We start from the raw sequence: 17236 nt of genomic DNA on the forward strand, positions 1-17236 counted from the left end.
ATAATCCAGTCAAGGCGTAAAGAGGGATTTTGAAAATACCTCGAGTTAAAAAAGAGTAAAAGTGCTCAAGTGCACTGACTCAAATAGTTTCAATATAAATCTGTACCGAATTTTCGTGAAATACTTTTTATCATAATAATCACACTGTAGTTTAAGTCACACTTCCAATAATATTTCCTTTTCTTACTTAAATTCGAATATAATTCATAATGTTAATTACAATTATTTGGTAAATGGAGTAAAATACTGATATTAAGCATCCTTTTTGTAAAACGTCGAAAAGTTCATAAATAACAATGGTTTGTCATTCCGCTTGTCATTTCAGAAAATGTCATTAAGTTCAATAAGATAAATTACTTCATTTAAGAAGAGTGCAAACCGAGAGTCAACCTTCTTAATAAGTTGTCAATGACAATGTATCTGCTTGAGGCAAAATGTTTCAATGTTACTTTTCTGCCGGCACTTTTCATTACTGAAATTTAATCAAAACCTGATATCTCAGCGACATTTTCAGTTTTTAATAAATAATTTTTGTGAAGATTAATGAGTGGTCGAAAATTCAATTGTCCTCATAAAGCGGAAGTCATAGTTCATTAAAATAAAGGAATTGAGTCAATTTGATTTTGCACAAAAGAATGTCAAGTGTGACAAGATGACAAGGTTAGCAGAAAATCTTCTACATGAACACTTTTTGAATTAATGTTTAGTCAGCAATGCATAAATTTAAAGTATCTTCTTAATATATTAGATTTATTATTATTTCTATCAAATTTTTAAAAAACACATAAAATGGTTAAATGAATTTCTGACAAGAAATCTGCTGCTTCAGGTGGCTACCCCAAACAAAACTCCCCTTCTCAAAGTGTATCAACTTGAGACTATAGGTTTCATTAAGAATGAAAAACTAGTCGGATTAAGAAACAATCAAATGCTTTTTTGCGTAATCTTCTTTTTTACGGTTCCGGTATTAGATTTAGTACAATAGTCTTTAGAACTCATAATCTAAAATTTACTAGATAAGGAAGCTGTGTGAAATGCAGTTGATTTCCATTGCCATACTGACTATCTGAGATTTATATTCCATAAACTTTCATAAATAAATATTAAAGTACAATAAATCCTTTAAAGACTAAAAATGGTTCCATCCGTTCCTTAAAGTTGAAACTCGCCTATTTTGCCTTCAGTCAACACCGCTAATTGCGCATTTAATTTAATTTTATTTAATTTTGTGAGAGAAGCCTGCGATGTAATCAAATTGGAAACTTTTGTGAAGCTTTTATGCTTAATTACGTGCGAAAAGAAACTCGAATCCTTTATTTTTATTTGAGGAAGTAATGAAATTTAAAAAGAAACATTCTTACCTGTGCAAGTGTTGAGAAATTCTCCCTTCAAGAAAATACATTTAATAAAAAAGGGTGAAGTTAAGCTAAGACCCCTAAGTGCACATTTTTAAGACGTTTAACATATGTATGTAGATATGTGTGTACTGGAAGATTGTATGAACAACAGTCTTCCTTTCTTAACAGTTCGCTCAAAAGGATATACACTCATATTCATACGTATAAGGACATATATGAACATGGTTCACATGTGTATAAAATTAAATATTCTCAGAGAAGAGTTAGGAATTTACTGAAATTGCTAAGTGCAAATCTGATATAAGAAAAGAATAATATGTTTATTCTGACAAACTAATTAGTGGTTCAATTAGAGAAACTAAATTAAATAGTAAAGTATTTGAGTTATAATAAAAAATGGATGATTAAACGTAATATGAACCTAAAAGGGCTTTAGAAATCATACATAATTGAAAGACTTAAGCAAAAAATTTCTTGATACCACAGCAAACCTTAAAAACCTTAAATTGTTATTTTTAAAATATTTTCAAAACGATTAACATAAATCATTTTTACTCCAAAATGCCATAAAATTATGTATGTACACTTTAGGTAAAAATATTTGTGGCTTGGTTAGGTTAGTTTAAGTTCGAAAGGCGTGTGCTGACAGTTGTCAGCACTTCCACTCGGAGGCATATATTGCTAAAAAAATTATGCCGGGAGAGGCGAGTTGCTAACCTTTTTAAACTTGTTAAACCATTTGGTTCTCCAGATAACATTGAGGAGATCCGATAAGTCTGCTTTTGTAATCTCTTCCAAGCCAGTGAAAAAGCGAACCCCTAGACATTCAAGTCACCTTGTCTGAAGTCCTCGACGGAGACACAACAAGAGGTTGATGGATTCTACCTCCTATTCATATTGGCAACGCCTACATAATCCATTTGTTCAAACTCGTCACCGTTGGAGCATAGATGCAATGGCATAGTGCCCCTTGTGACTTGGTTTCTTTCACTTTAATTTCTAAACATTTTAACAAAACTCTTTCACAATATTGTAGAAATCTGCATATTGCTTGTCTTTAACCACTTCTAGGGGCCCTAGGGCTTTGGCATGTTGAAAATATTTAGTGGAAAAATGGTAATCTCATTCAAGTATTCATATTTCAATACCTGTTTCTTGCTTTCCTTAAAGTATGCTTTATGGACGATTTAAAGCAAATATATCACAATATTATTAGATTGTAACCAACTCTGAGCACCATAGGCTTTTGGTATATGTAAGTTTCAAATATTTAGTGAAAGAATACTATTCTATTTCAACTTTCTGTCTTCTGATAGCGGTTTCTTGCAGTCCATAAAGTATGTTTTATACATAAGGTGAAGCAAATCTGTAAAAAAAATGTGAAGTCGTAACTCATTACGAATATCATCGGCATATATGGTAGTTTAATTCTGACTGTTTCTGGAGACCCTAAAATTTAGAGATACGTACGTTTAAAATATTTAGTGAAATAATTATAATCAAGATTAACTTTCCGGCTTTCGATAGCAGATCTAGCTGTCCGCAGAGTATATTCTGCCGATAATATAAAACAAAAACTTCGCTGGATGTTCAATATTTTCTATCGAGGATCATGAACAAAAATACTATGGAGAATGATACAAAACACCAACATTATATCAAACCAGAATAATAAGGTACGTTTATATAGGAGCTTTTAGATTTCGACTCTACTCAGAAATTGCTATTACTAAATATAAATATTTTATTTATTATTGACATTTATTATTGACTTTAAGTAAAAAAAAAGAAACAATATTTTTTTTTACCTAAAGTATCTTTAAGCAAACTTGCATTGATTTATCTCAACTTATTCAATTCCATAATAAACAAAAAAATGAAAAATGGAACTAACTATGTTATTCATCTATTGTAAGTTTACATGTATCTGGAGATGTGGTTTACTCTTTGTTAATGTCCTCACAGTTAGCAGATTTCAGTCATATTCACTTATTGTTTAACTTCTTGCTGCTGCTTCTGTTACTGGATGTTACTGAATGTTTGTTGCTGAATTGCTAAGAAAGAATCACTCATTTCTCCTATTTGACTAGTGCACACATCAGTCGCAAATATTGAACCAGATTTCTTTGGAAATGATTTTTAATTAAGTATTGTCAACTCAAATAGAGAAATTATTGGAGCCCGAAGTCTTTGGCAAACAATAGAAAACCATTTGACACAGCATGACATACTTCAGCATAACGAATTATTTAATGCATTGAAGCAATGAGCCATTGAAGCATCGAGGCATTTCAGCAAGGAAGCATTTTTCCCATTCTTCGCCATAAATGAAAATGTCTTTACATGCACACTTATAGCCACACAGATGCACAGTTACACAGTTACACAGATACATAGATACACACTGAGAGGAAAATATACAAAATTTTCTTTCCAAATAAGTATTTCCATTTGCAGCAGTCGTACGTACGTAGACTTCTTAACCATTCAAGTCACATGTGATAAAATATTTATTAACCACATACAACGTGTGAATAGTGGCAGTGTCAAATTACACAAAGAAAATTATCAGGAACAAGTCAAGGATTGTGGATGTGGATGTGGATGCTGATGTGGGTGGGTGTCTGACGCTGGAAATGACTTCATAAATATGGCTTATTGCGTCAGTGTGTGCTAACTTTTATGTACTTTGCTATGATTTTATACCGCTTTTGTGCTTATTTCAATTTCTGCCGGAAGTAAGTGAAATGTTTGTATCGTATTTGCATTACATTCAGCAGTCGACGGCACTAAAAAAGGATAAAGGCGCAAAGGAGCAGGAATTATGCAATACCAGCGTTTATACTAAATCTGCTTGCGAACATACGAATATGTAGTTAGGTGTGTAATATTTATTTATGACAATTGTTACAATGTGTTTAATATTTCAGTACTTATGGGAAGGCTTTGCTATGAGCTTTATGCCAAATTCAATTTAAACATGCTCAGATTAAATATTCACTTCATACCAATTCTAGGAAATTGTATCACTGCATTGTTATTTTTATCTATATGTTATGTTTAATGTATATACGAGGGCGGCTTGTTAAGTCAGTGACTTCTTGAACAAAACAAATTTTCTTCGCCAAATAAACATTTTATTTTCCTACATAATCACCTCGATACACATAGTCCAGCGTTTTTCAAATTTTCTTTTTCTCTCCAAATAATAGATTTTCTCAAAGCTCTCAAGAAGTCATTGTTTCGGTAATGACTTCTTCATTCGACTCGAATCTCTTACCCCCCAGCCATTTCCTTAGGTTTGGAAACAGAAAATAGTCACATCTGGAGAATATGCTGGATGGGATAGCAGTTCGTATCCCAGTTCGTGGATTTTGGCCAGTAATGCTTAATCAGCACATGATATTCATTTTTTCCCATTTTCGTAAGAATTCACGAGGTTGTCTGCTTTGAACGGCTATCAAACACTAACTGAACGACGTAGCTTACTAAAAATTAAAAAGTTGCCCACTGGTAGATTACAGATGACGGCAGCACTGTTGCATTTAGAGTAACTGCGTGGGAAATTTAAAAAGTCACTGACTTATCAAACCGCCCTCGTATTAAGTTCATGAGTTCACAAGTTCATAAATGTAAAAATGTAATTGAATTTTATTAAATCTACAATGAGCAATTATTATTAATAATATTGTTATCAACGACCATTTTTTATGTAATTTTTGTGATTTTAAATAAATTATGTAAAATAGAGCAGAAAATATTTGTGTCAATGATATTTTTTCAAATAATTTTTAAAGGAAATTAAACATTAAGTATGTGTACACAATGGAAAGAACTTGAATGGTAATTATATTATAAATAAAACCAATGGATATGTCAAAGACCACTGATAATAGGTACTTGGCACTTATCGAAACAATTGATCAATGGAAAATTTAAACAAATAAAACAATAAATTTATTTTTGTAATTTATTACTCTTCGAAGTAACCGCTCTGTTAGAAAAATAGTTTCCTTTCATCATAATAGATCTTAAAAATTAAACTTATATTGTGAGTAGAAGCAATAATATACTTATTATTATTTATTTATTATTATTCATTTTTCATACTCCAAAAACCAAGCTACGCATCTATAATTCCAACGTCTAGTTATTGCTATTTATGGATGTAAGACGTGGAAACGCCCTATCGTCATCGAAACATGTCTGTTCAGAAACATCAGGATACCGTTTATTTGGCACCAAGTCCACTTTAGTTGCATGAAATAAATTATTAACAATTTTTTGTATTCAATTGCATTTAATTAATGTTTTAAAATGAATTTTAAAAAAATTTTAATTTAATTACTGTTAAATACGAGTTACACTTTAAAAACGTCAAGTATCATTTAATGAGAATTTTTGTTTATATTCAGATTTAAAACTATTTCCAGTATCATTGAAGTTGAAAACAATTGAACGTGAGGCAAATTGGAGCTTAAATGCAAAAACATTCAAAAATAAATACTCAACAAAATATTTGCGGAATTTTCGGAAGAGCACAAAATTTACCATCTGTCAGTTTAATGGCTCGTGACACTTCTGCACATTGTCAGCAATTCGTGCATTATTATATAGACATTAAATAATATTTTTTATATATAAAATCTCAATTTAGCAGCCGAAATCCGAAATCCAGCGCAAAAAGCAAAGGCAATAAAAAAACTGCTACAATATTGCAACAAAGTGCTATGAATAGAAATAAATGTTTCATTTTGTTTATGACATATTTCAGCCATTTTATTGTTTTGGCGTTTATTTTTTTATTGCGATATTATGACCGTTTCTGAGCTTTATTTATTTTATGAGCACTCGTGTAAATAAAATACAATTTCTATATAATGTACAGTCGGAGTCTATGTATCGATGACATAAAAACCTAAGTACAAAATTGATGAAATCGGTTGATGGAAAGATGTAGAACGTGGGGATTTAACATCGGTGAATGATATTGTGTAGGAGTTTTAATTTCTGCAGGCAAGTATTTTAGTCATGCTCTAAATTGCAATTTAATATAGGCCGGTCTTGTCATAATCTCCAAATTAAACGCCTTAGAGCTAAAAATATGAAGCAATTTATTTATGTTTTTTGAAAATTGGTTCAATTCTAATTCAGGAATAAATAGCAAAACAAAATTAGCAGAATTTAATAATTTATTTATTTTAAAATAAATTTTATTTTATCAATATAAATAGTTAGATTCATATAAATTATAAATAAAGTAGCACATTTCTGATTTTGATTCCCAAACATATAAGTTTAAAGTTCTCTGCAGACATTCTACAGTACTAAATCCTGTTGAGCTCATTCAAAGTCCATAATGAACATACTACAGTAAGAAATTCTTTAAAGGTCTTTCAAACTTTCCTACGAATATCCTACAATACCAGATTCTTTTGAGCTTACTTGAAAGTACTCTATAGTTATTCTACAGTTTTAGATCTTTTAGCTCGCATTTTGTTAACTTGATGATATTTAGTTACCAGTAGGTCCATAGCTTGACAAAGGTTCAGATAGATATTTTTAAAGGTCAAGAGTTTGAGAATTGACCTCATAAATACAATCCTTTGCTCAAGTTATTAACTATAATTTTATTATTAATTTTGAATTTATTTATTTCAATATTTTTATAGATTTTTTATAATTTTATAGACTTAAACCATTTTTTATTGATGCCTCAAAAACTTTTCTTATCATTCAAAATTTAATAAAAATTTTCTCATTCACAGAAACTTGCCAATACAATAAAAATATTGCGAATATAAAATTCAATTTATTAAATGATTTTATTACTTATAGTAAAATTTAACTTCATTTTATGCTAAAGGATTTCTCACTTGATTATATTTACGCATTCAATAAATTGTTTTATTGTAGCTGAGTTATGTGAAGTGGAGGTAATATCCTCTACTACATGGAAGTATTGATCTATTCAACTTTAATAAAAACCTCTGCATAGTTAAATCGTTAAAGTGATATTGAGTTTTTTCCATAAAAGTAAAAAAAACTGAAACATGTATTTACTTGCGCTGCTTGGGTAAATATTAAGTAGTGAATTCAACAATATGCCATAGTAAAAATGCTATGATAAAAAAAGACTGCTATATATTACGATTAAATTGCAATAAATGTATTTTATCTGAAAAGTATATACGAAACTTTTGAATAAAGCACAAAAAAGTATTAATCAATTTAAATCAAGTTTATTATTTTTAAACTGGGACCAATCGCACATAATACCACCATGGTAGCGCTTGCCCTAACTTTCCATTAAATATCCATAGAGCTTTTACCCTAGAGGTCTTCAACTTCTCCCCGACTTTTATTTTTTGGCAGGTGCTTTTTTAAAACACCTTTCTTGTACTGGTGATTATAGCTTGAAGTACACAAAGAACTCACTCATGACCATGTCAGATAAGTACGATTTGTTTATCACCATAGTCGACTCTATCGTTCTCCATATGCCGTAATAATTCCTTTAAAAAATAAAAACGAAGTAGAAATTTATCAGGTAATACGTATAGATAGAATACTATTAGACAGGTTGCTGAAAAAGTAGTAAAAATTGGGGCTTACCCAAAACTATTTTTGCCAATGGAAATGAGAGATAATGATAGTGTAATGTATTAAATATCCAATAATTTGTAGTGAATAAAACAATTTTTCACTGCCAGAACCACACTACAAAAAAGTATACTGAGACTTCTGTTTTAGAAGAGACGTCCAAGGACAACGTTTTTTAAAAATGTAGTAATAATATAACAACTCCGTAACTACATAGCAACCGTAACTATCCTATTTCTGGTTTTTCAACCAGAGCATCCTGAGACATTCTTTTATTTCCCAAACTATATGAGAAGACAAAAAAAATTTAAGTAATAATATGTAGTAGTAGTAATATATTCTTTTGCAAAGAAATGGCTTGACTTATGAAGACTTCGAGTTAAAGAAATTTTTTGTAGTTGTACCTTATTTGCTCTCTAAACCCTATTGCACTCTATTTAGTTTGAGTTAAACAAAATGCGAGTTATGGAAGTTTGACTGTAACATAAAAATTTTTCAAATTCGGTACTTTGAGAGTTTTTGCTATTTCCCAAATGAGAAAAGACTTTTAGTTGAGATAAAGTCGAATTCACAGTAATAACAAACATCACAATAATGCCACAATCTCTCTATTCTTTAAATATAGTACTCTGACATTTTTTGAACTCCGCAAATTAAAAGATCATCAAAAGTCGATGTTCTTTAACAATAGATGAGATAGATGAGTGAAATCGCAATGCGGGCTCAAGCCCCTAACTAAAAAAGCATTCGCACAGATCGATCTTAAGAGCACAACTAAAATAGTTTGGAACAGTCTACAATAGTCCAGAAACCACGATGACATTAATGTCTAACAATTACACTTTGGAGAAGATAGAATAAACTTTGCAGATTAATTAGCTACTTTTCAAGAAATAAAAGGTTCAAGATTTTTTTTGATGATAAAAAGAATGTATTGTATTAAATTGAGCATAATTTAAAGACGGCGAATAAATTTTAATGAATCTATAACAATCGCTTGTAATATTTTATATATCCTGATCATATTTTTCACAAAATATATATAAGCTTTGAATTTTATAATAAAAATAATAACGATATTAATAATACTGCTATAGTATAGATAATTCGCCAAAGCTGAACATATTCATTTTTTCCATTAAAAATTCATTTCAACGTTACTTACTTGAGTGACCCAGTTTTAAAAGCAATTCGAACTGAAATAAAACTCACCGTCAGTTCATTTTAAAGGAAAAACTCTGAGTTTCACTTCAAATTCATATCATATGAAGACTCAGTCAAAAGTCAACCTTCTTTTCCAACCACTGCAACGTACTATCAAAGAATTGTAAACGCTGTTGACTGCAGTTCCGCATATCAACTAATCCATGACTCTAATTTTAATATGTCGGAAAGTATGAAGCCATGGATGAAGCCAAAATATCTGCCAAAAAATTTCGCCTTTTTTTTGAATTGAAATTCAGAAAAGCTATAATGTTTTCAGTGTAGTTGGAAGAATAAATTGAATGGATGCAGAGAAAATAGCAACAAAATTACATACCAAACATTTCTGTAAACATTTCTGGCTGTCTGGGAATTTTTACCATTTTTTCGCCCCGCCCTTTTAGCCACCTTTACAAAGGAAAATGCAGAATAAAATTATTTTCATTTCTACTTCATTTTGTACACGAAACTGTAAATATCTTCGAAAATACGTAGTTTTTATAGGAAAGAGAAGACTTAAATTTTGTATTAATTTTTAACGAAATTAGTTACCAATTCAAAGAAATTTTTAATTGCAGCTGCACATACATTCTATTATTCTTTTCCGAATCCGGAAATCAGGATTAGAAAATTCAATAAACATTCTTTGTCATAAATTCTTGATAAAAAGAAAGAATTGGAGAAAAAAATTGAGAAATTAACGATGTAAGCATTTTGTTGTCCGCATGTAAGTCCTTGTTAACCAAGCGTAAATTACTAGAAAGGACCTACACAGGACATTGTGAGCAAATGCAGTGAAAGAAGAAACACGTAAAAAATTTATAGGTGATTGCTTAAGTTAATTGAATTTACCATGAAGCAACCATGTACCTCATGTAAAAATGCAAATGTGTCATCGCAATAAAGTACAACTCTGGGCACCAAAAAAAAAAGGAAAATAAACAAAAATGTGCGAAAGTGACAGGATAATATTTCATAAAAGGAAAAGTTATCGTTCGATTTGGTAACATTCAACAAATGAAACTCTGGTAATCGGGTAATCGGTAAGTGCAACAACAAAGCATAGAGAAATGGAAAAAACAGAAAATATTTTTTAATACATAGCAATAGAAAAATTGGAAAATTTATATGTCCTCACAAAAAAGTACTTTCTTATTTTCACCAAACTCTCTCCTCAATTGAAAGAGTCTTAATTTTGAGGCAATTAATAATTTTTTGGGTAGGTGACCACACGACAGTGATCAATGAAGATATACTACCAGTGATATCAGCAGGACCTTATCGATATTTAAATATCGTAGCATTAGAAACACTAATGTTGATGTTCTGTATGTTTAATGCACCGTTTTGGAATACCAATTCGGAATAAAGTACGACAGCTATTGGTTCTAGGCGAACCGGGGCCGTAAGCATAACTTCAAGAAGGATAGTGGAACGCCAATTGAAGGAACTATACTATAATAGAGTTAGATTCAAATTGATAAAAAGGGCTCTATACCCCACCTTGGAGGGACGAATCACATACATACTTATATTAATTAATTAATAATTTAAAATAATTAATATGAATAAAGCGGGACATAACATAATTTCTCTTTAATTATGGATTGGATGATAATAAAGTTACCTTAGTTACCAAAGTCGATGTTTGGGCCATAAAAAGGATAAGCATAAGAATCGTCTTGTGAAATGCTTCCTTTTCAATCTATATCGATTGTACTACGTACTTTATATTTACATATACATATATTTACCCGAGGCGAGCTCCTACGATTATGCTACGTACCGTACGAAAGTCAAGACACGCTGTGTACGATGTGCAACCTTAAATTGAAAGGCGATGTGATACACTTAGTAGGCGAATGCCCAATTTTTAAGGAACATAGACTACTGTACTTCGATAAACTTGCGCTCGATGTTAATGAAACCATACTGATACTGAATGGCTCCAACTGGAGGTTGTTAGCGGCTTTTATTAAAAATGCATTAAAATATAGGCAAAATATTATTAACGAAGATTTTTAAATTAATTTATTTGAAATCTATTATTTTTGGTGTAATAATTTAATTTAATATTTATATTGTATTTAGTTTATAAGTAATAATATTTATTTAATATTTATAAAAACTTGTTATTAGATTCATCTAAACTTCCAACAGACGGCTAAAATGCCATATTTGTAAGCTTTATATATATAATATAATTTTTTATTAATTTCTATGTAATACAAAAAATTTAAAACGAATTAAAAATAAAGCTAAAATAATAAATAAATAATATATTTACCCACTTCTCAGAATCTAACCACTCTTGAGATGTAGCAAATTTAAGACATTTTAAGAGATTATTTTATCGAAATCGGTAATATTTTTTGTCTTCCTTATGTGGAATGTAGTTCGGGTTGACTTTGAATTTTATTTCTTGTTTTCTATATTAGTTTTATCATTTTTAAATAAAACTTCTCATATACAAATACCTAAAATATGAGTTTGAATTTATCTTAAAACTTTCATAATTTTCCGAATTCCATTGCACCTAAACTTCTTTAGAAAGTAGTTCATATATTTTAATTCGAAAATAATGTAATTTTCTCTATATAATTGAATATAAAATTGTGTTCACGAAAACAAAATAATTTTCTAATTATTTTTGATTCAAACACAATAAAAATTTTATTTGATGTACAAATATTTTCTAATATTGATTTTTGATTTTACATCTTCATCTCAGCAGGGATGCCCACCCTTCATTCGAATGCTGAGGGTATTCAGGTCAATTCATTTCTCTAGTTTCGAAGTTTTGGTATTTACAAGTGCAACGAATAACTTCAATTAATTGAAAATAGTTTATAAATTTTTCCCAGTTCCAACATGGAAGTAAAAACGCATTGAACTTATATTCCTATATTTAAGTTCATAATAATTTTTACTCAATATATGTGTACACCTAAAATGGAACAATAATTCATATAAATTTATGTTACAATTCAACCTAAAAGAATTACTCGAATTTTCATCTTTATAACATTCATATATTTTAGTAACACGATTTTTATTTACATTTCTAATAATAATCTGAGATTTTTAGATACAAAGACTTGTAATTTAAAACTCTATTAATTATTTAGAATTTTATAAATATAAATAATATTCACAAAGTTGTATACACACAAGAGTTCAACTGGTTGTTCAGAGAGAATACTCTAAAAAGACAGTTCGAGATCAGAGTAGTAATTACACATTCCAAACTATTTGCACAAGTCAACACTTTAACTATCTGATGGTACCTTCAATATCATTAATGTTTACGTCAAAGTGTGACACACTGAACTGATTGTTAAAATTGTAGATCAACATATATAACAAAAATTGATCTACCGGAGAAGTGATCTTTGATATCTCGCAAATCAAAGTATTTTGTGTAAGATCTCCCGCATTAGGTAAAGAAGGAACCAACGTAACACTTCTCTAAATTTGGCTAGTTTCCTAATATTACAGGATGACAGCTCCATCAGGTAGGTGAGAAAAGGAGCCCCGAAGATTTTAGAACTTCTCCTAGCTAAAGAATGGCACTGACATATGAGATGGTGCATAGTCTCCTCTTCATCTTCAGAGTTACAGCCCCGACAAAAGTTATTGTAGGGTAGACCCAGTCTCATAGCATGGCTTCCTATTTCACAGTGATCTGTCAGCACAGATACCGTGGTGCTGAGCAGCTTCAGCAGTAGTTTAAGTAGCTGACTGAAGTAGCTGACATTTCTTGTCTAAATTAGACGAAGTCAACATAGACAATGGAATTCTTCAGCCCAGTGTTGCTTGGCTATGCTCAGGTATTTTTGTTTAATTGCCAGTTTAACTGTTGCAAGTGGATTGCTAATATCTGAGAATTGAATATCACTGAGAAGATCTAATGACAGTTTGGCTATCCGAGAAGTTTGAAATTGATACATCGGATATTTGATTGTTAAGAACACATTTTACAGCATGATGGATTGCCATTACTTGTAAGTCTCTCCTAGATAATAAAAAAAAATTTAACAGACACGAAAATTATCTAACAGCAAATCATATAGATGTTGTAAGACTAAGGCGTTTAGTAGAATGAGTCCGTAGACGTCTTCCATGGGTGTCTGTCATGAAGGCTTAAGTGAGTCCAGACCTAAACTCCACCAGATATGACACTTTTATTTGTTGGTATATCCTCCCAGCTTATAATTCACTGAAGAAAATTCGATAGAAAAAATTGTCACTATTTTTGAAGTAAGTTTTTACAATTGAAATATGCTTAGCAGTTATAAAGTTATATAAAGTTATGGAATGCCATGTTATACAATGTTTTTCTATAGCCATGTCAAGTCTTAAGTTAAATATATACTGCCTTGAATAATAATACCATTTAGTATATATCATTGAAATGGATAATCCTTTCTAAGCCTGAAGAGTGTTTCAATGTATTTTATTCCACTTATATGCGATGATTATAAGAAGAGTATTATAAGTTTTTTTTGCTATAAGTTAATGCAACATTAAAAAGCAGAAGTAATGTTATTACTCATATAAAGATTGCAACCTCTTCCGAGCGAATAAAATTTACCTTTTGTTTTTTAAAGAATGTACCATTTCTCAAATAGATCACAATTGCGAACTATAAAATTCATCTATGTTGACTATAAAAATTTAGAGAGTTTTTATTGCATTTTTGCGGTTTTATCTTTAATTTTCACGATTATTGTTAGTACATGCAAATTCACTTCGACCTGTCACACAGTCGCTTCACACCTGCCTCGAAGTTCAAACAAATGATGATTTCTCAGCTTGAGTACATAAAAGATAAGCACAATAAAGTGTGAACACCCGTAAAGCAAATAATCCGAACGTGTCTTCAGTGTAAATCTCAGAAGGAACAGACCTTAAGACGCAGCAAGCAGGTGTTCTCTGTTCCAATGGTGTTTCGTCATTGCAAAATTGCGAATTTACTTCGACAATGAAACTTTAAATTTATGAAATTCCTCAACTGCTGTGAGCAGATATTGTTGCACTCAAAATGAAAAGTTATTGCGATAAACTTAAATTAAATAAAGTTTTTTATGTCACGAGTTAAGAGGATTTGATATGAATTTGAATGGAATACTTCAAGGATTGTCATGAGTACGAATATAATTTACAAGCAATAATTTTACTTCTACATTACTTTTATCTCCGTATAGTTTTTTTTATTTATAACTGCTTTTAGTATTAATATTAGCAGTCAAAAGTAGCTCAAGCTGTTTACCAGATATTGACAGTTTTAACAATAATAATATTAATAAATTATAAAAAGTGGGTCACTTGGCTAATGAACACGGACTCTGAGCTTCAAATTTGTCAGGGCACGAGTTCAACCCACTGTACTTGCAGTCTCAAAAAATTATTTACGAAGAATTAAATATAAGAAATAATTCCAGACAACTGATAATGGGTATTTAAAAGTAATTTAATTAAAAATTAATAAAAAATTTTGTTGTTGCAATTTAGCACTGTTCGAAACCTCTATGTAAATTGACAGAATTTGAAATTGTAATAATACAAATTAAGTGCACATTGGTTGTGTGTGTTAACACACAAATCCACGGTATAAAATCGACAGGGTTCAGCCACTGTTACTCGCAGTTCAAAAAGTTTTAAACTAACAGTTAACCCAACATATGCTTGCAAAGAGCACTGATGATGGTTATTCGGCAGTATCTGAAACTGCTGCATGGTCAGTTCAAATACTTACTTGACTAAGAACTCCATTTTTGAATTTGAAAATTTGCTCAAGGGATAACTTCTGTATTTGCCTTAGAGTTCTTGTCAAAGGACATGAAATTTATATTAATGCAAAATGTTAATTATATTCACTATATTTTGAATTTTGATTATAAAATAAACATCAATCTACATTCACTATTCAAACTGGTACTAAATTGAATCCCGGGGACATTTATGAGATCTCTTTTTTTTTTTTGTGATATTAAAATTTATGACTGCCCGCCTGTGTTTTATGAAAATTGATTTGTTTGTAGAAGAAACAAAATAATATGAAATTTTGCTGTAATTTATGACTTAAAAACGTGAATAAAAGCGGTAATTTATGCGAAAAGGTTAAACTCAGCTTAACATGTTTCATATTTAATATGAATAAATAATTTTATTTTTTAATTGCTGTTGCATAAAATATAAACATATTTGGTTTAAATTCCACTTATTCGCATTGAAACCTCTACTTTTGTAAAATTATTCGATCAAATCGGCTATAAAATGAATGATGACTGAATTTAATTACATTTTAGCTTGGAAATATTAATTTTTAAATAAAGCTATTTAAGCATTATGATAGGAATTTATAATACTTTCGAATTTATCACTTATCGTTGAATGTATTTTGACATATTTAATATTTTTAAATATTAAATAAATAATATTTAACATAATAATTTTATTTAGTCACTTAAAATAGCCCATTTGCAATAAAAGAAAAATTGAGGAAAAAAAAGGTACACCCAAGAGCTTTACCTACTCGGCCTTCGTCGTTATCATATTTTGGATTCACTTTTTAATAATATATAATCCTTGTTTAAAGGATCACTATTTTCAAGCATTTACTATATAATAATATTGTAGTAACAAAAATATATTGAAGTAATTAATTCCTATTAATTCAATTCCACCTGAACAAATCGTGGAATAACATTAGCCCCAGATTAGGTTCTATACACAAAAAAGACTAATGAAGTCATGCAATAAATAGTGTGTCTACAAAAGAGAAGTATTGAAATTTAACAATGAAAATAATTATAATTAATTATTTCAAGTAACTAACAGCTAGTTTATAACACAGACACCTGGTGTTCTTTCTTCGAGAGCTGGTAGACACGCATTGCAGGAGATACCATCAGGTAGGCCAAGCCTAGTTCTATGCAATCCTATTATCCAGTGCCTTGTAAAGGCTGATATTAACATAGATACTTCTGATTTGCTTCTGTGTATCAAGTCAGAGGTTCTACATTTCGAATAGATTGACCATGTTTCGCTTGACCTGACTGTTAGGATGGTCACTACTTGTCTGCCACAAAACAGGGTCATAAATCCGCTTCCGACGGAAGCTAATAGGGGCAGGAATTAAAATAAAGGCATCTATAGAAGAGTAGCACTGTTCGACAATTTGGTCTGCTCTTTTATTTTCTACTATATTAAAATGCCCGGGAATCCAAAATAGAGTTATCTTGAACCTCTCACTTAGTGCATTAATAAATTCCTTACATTCTTGCATTAATCTGGATGAAATATACACAGGTGATAATTCTTCAATAGCCGCCTTCTGTCAATAAGAATGTAGACTCACAGCAAAATTACAAAACTCCTAGTTCAAACATACAAGTCAAGTTCAGCTTTAAGGTAGTTGACTAATGAACACTGACTCCGAGCTTCAAATGTGTCAGTGTATGAGTTCAACCCTTGGTACTAAAAATTTCAAAAAATCATTTACAAATAATTAAGTTTAAGAAATAATTTCATTACCACTGATGACCAGCCAAAAATTCAATTAATTAAAAATAATAAAAGTTATTATTGTTGCAATTTCACCACTGTTCGATAAAAACCTCTCTATTGAGAACTATAGTTTATATTAAAAATTCAGTTTCTTTTGTCAAAACGGAGACTAAAAATTAATTGAATAAATTTTTCTATTTATATTTTCCACCTACGGTTACTATTTGAGCCAGTAGACTGAATAACTGAACAATAAAATCAATAAAATGTGTTTACAAATTGTTTAGACTTACTGCCATTTCTCAGAACTCCAACTAATTAATTAGTCAAGTAATTGTTTCTACTTTTTATGGTATCCTTTTTCCATTCTTGATTGATGGAAAAAGACGAAAAACAGCCAAAGTCAATCAAGGTTGAACGTTGACATCCTTTTTGTGTTCCAATTTTTTTTTTTTTGGTAAAAAATTCCTCTAATTAATGAATGAAGTGTTTTACTTTAATAAAATTTTAATAATGAAGAATCAAGAGATGTTAATTTAGTATAATTAAGAAAATTTATT

At 30.1% G+C, this 17236-nt stretch overlaps 1 protein-coding gene across 1 annotated transcript in view; it reads left to right on the plus strand.

Moving 5' to 3' along the window:
* LOC119673288 (lipase member I-like) overlaps positions 1 to 17236 on the plus strand; it is a gene marked incomplete in the record, with an annotated part of 638721 nt that overhangs the window by 320424 nt on the left and 301061 nt on the right.

This window comes from Teleopsis dalmanni, chromosome 1, assembly GCF_002237135.1.
Source record: "Teleopsis dalmanni isolate 2A chromosome 1, ASM223713v2, whole genome shotgun sequence".
Lineage (NCBI taxonomy): Eukaryota > Metazoa > Arthropoda > Insecta > Diptera > Diopsidae > Teleopsis > Teleopsis dalmanni.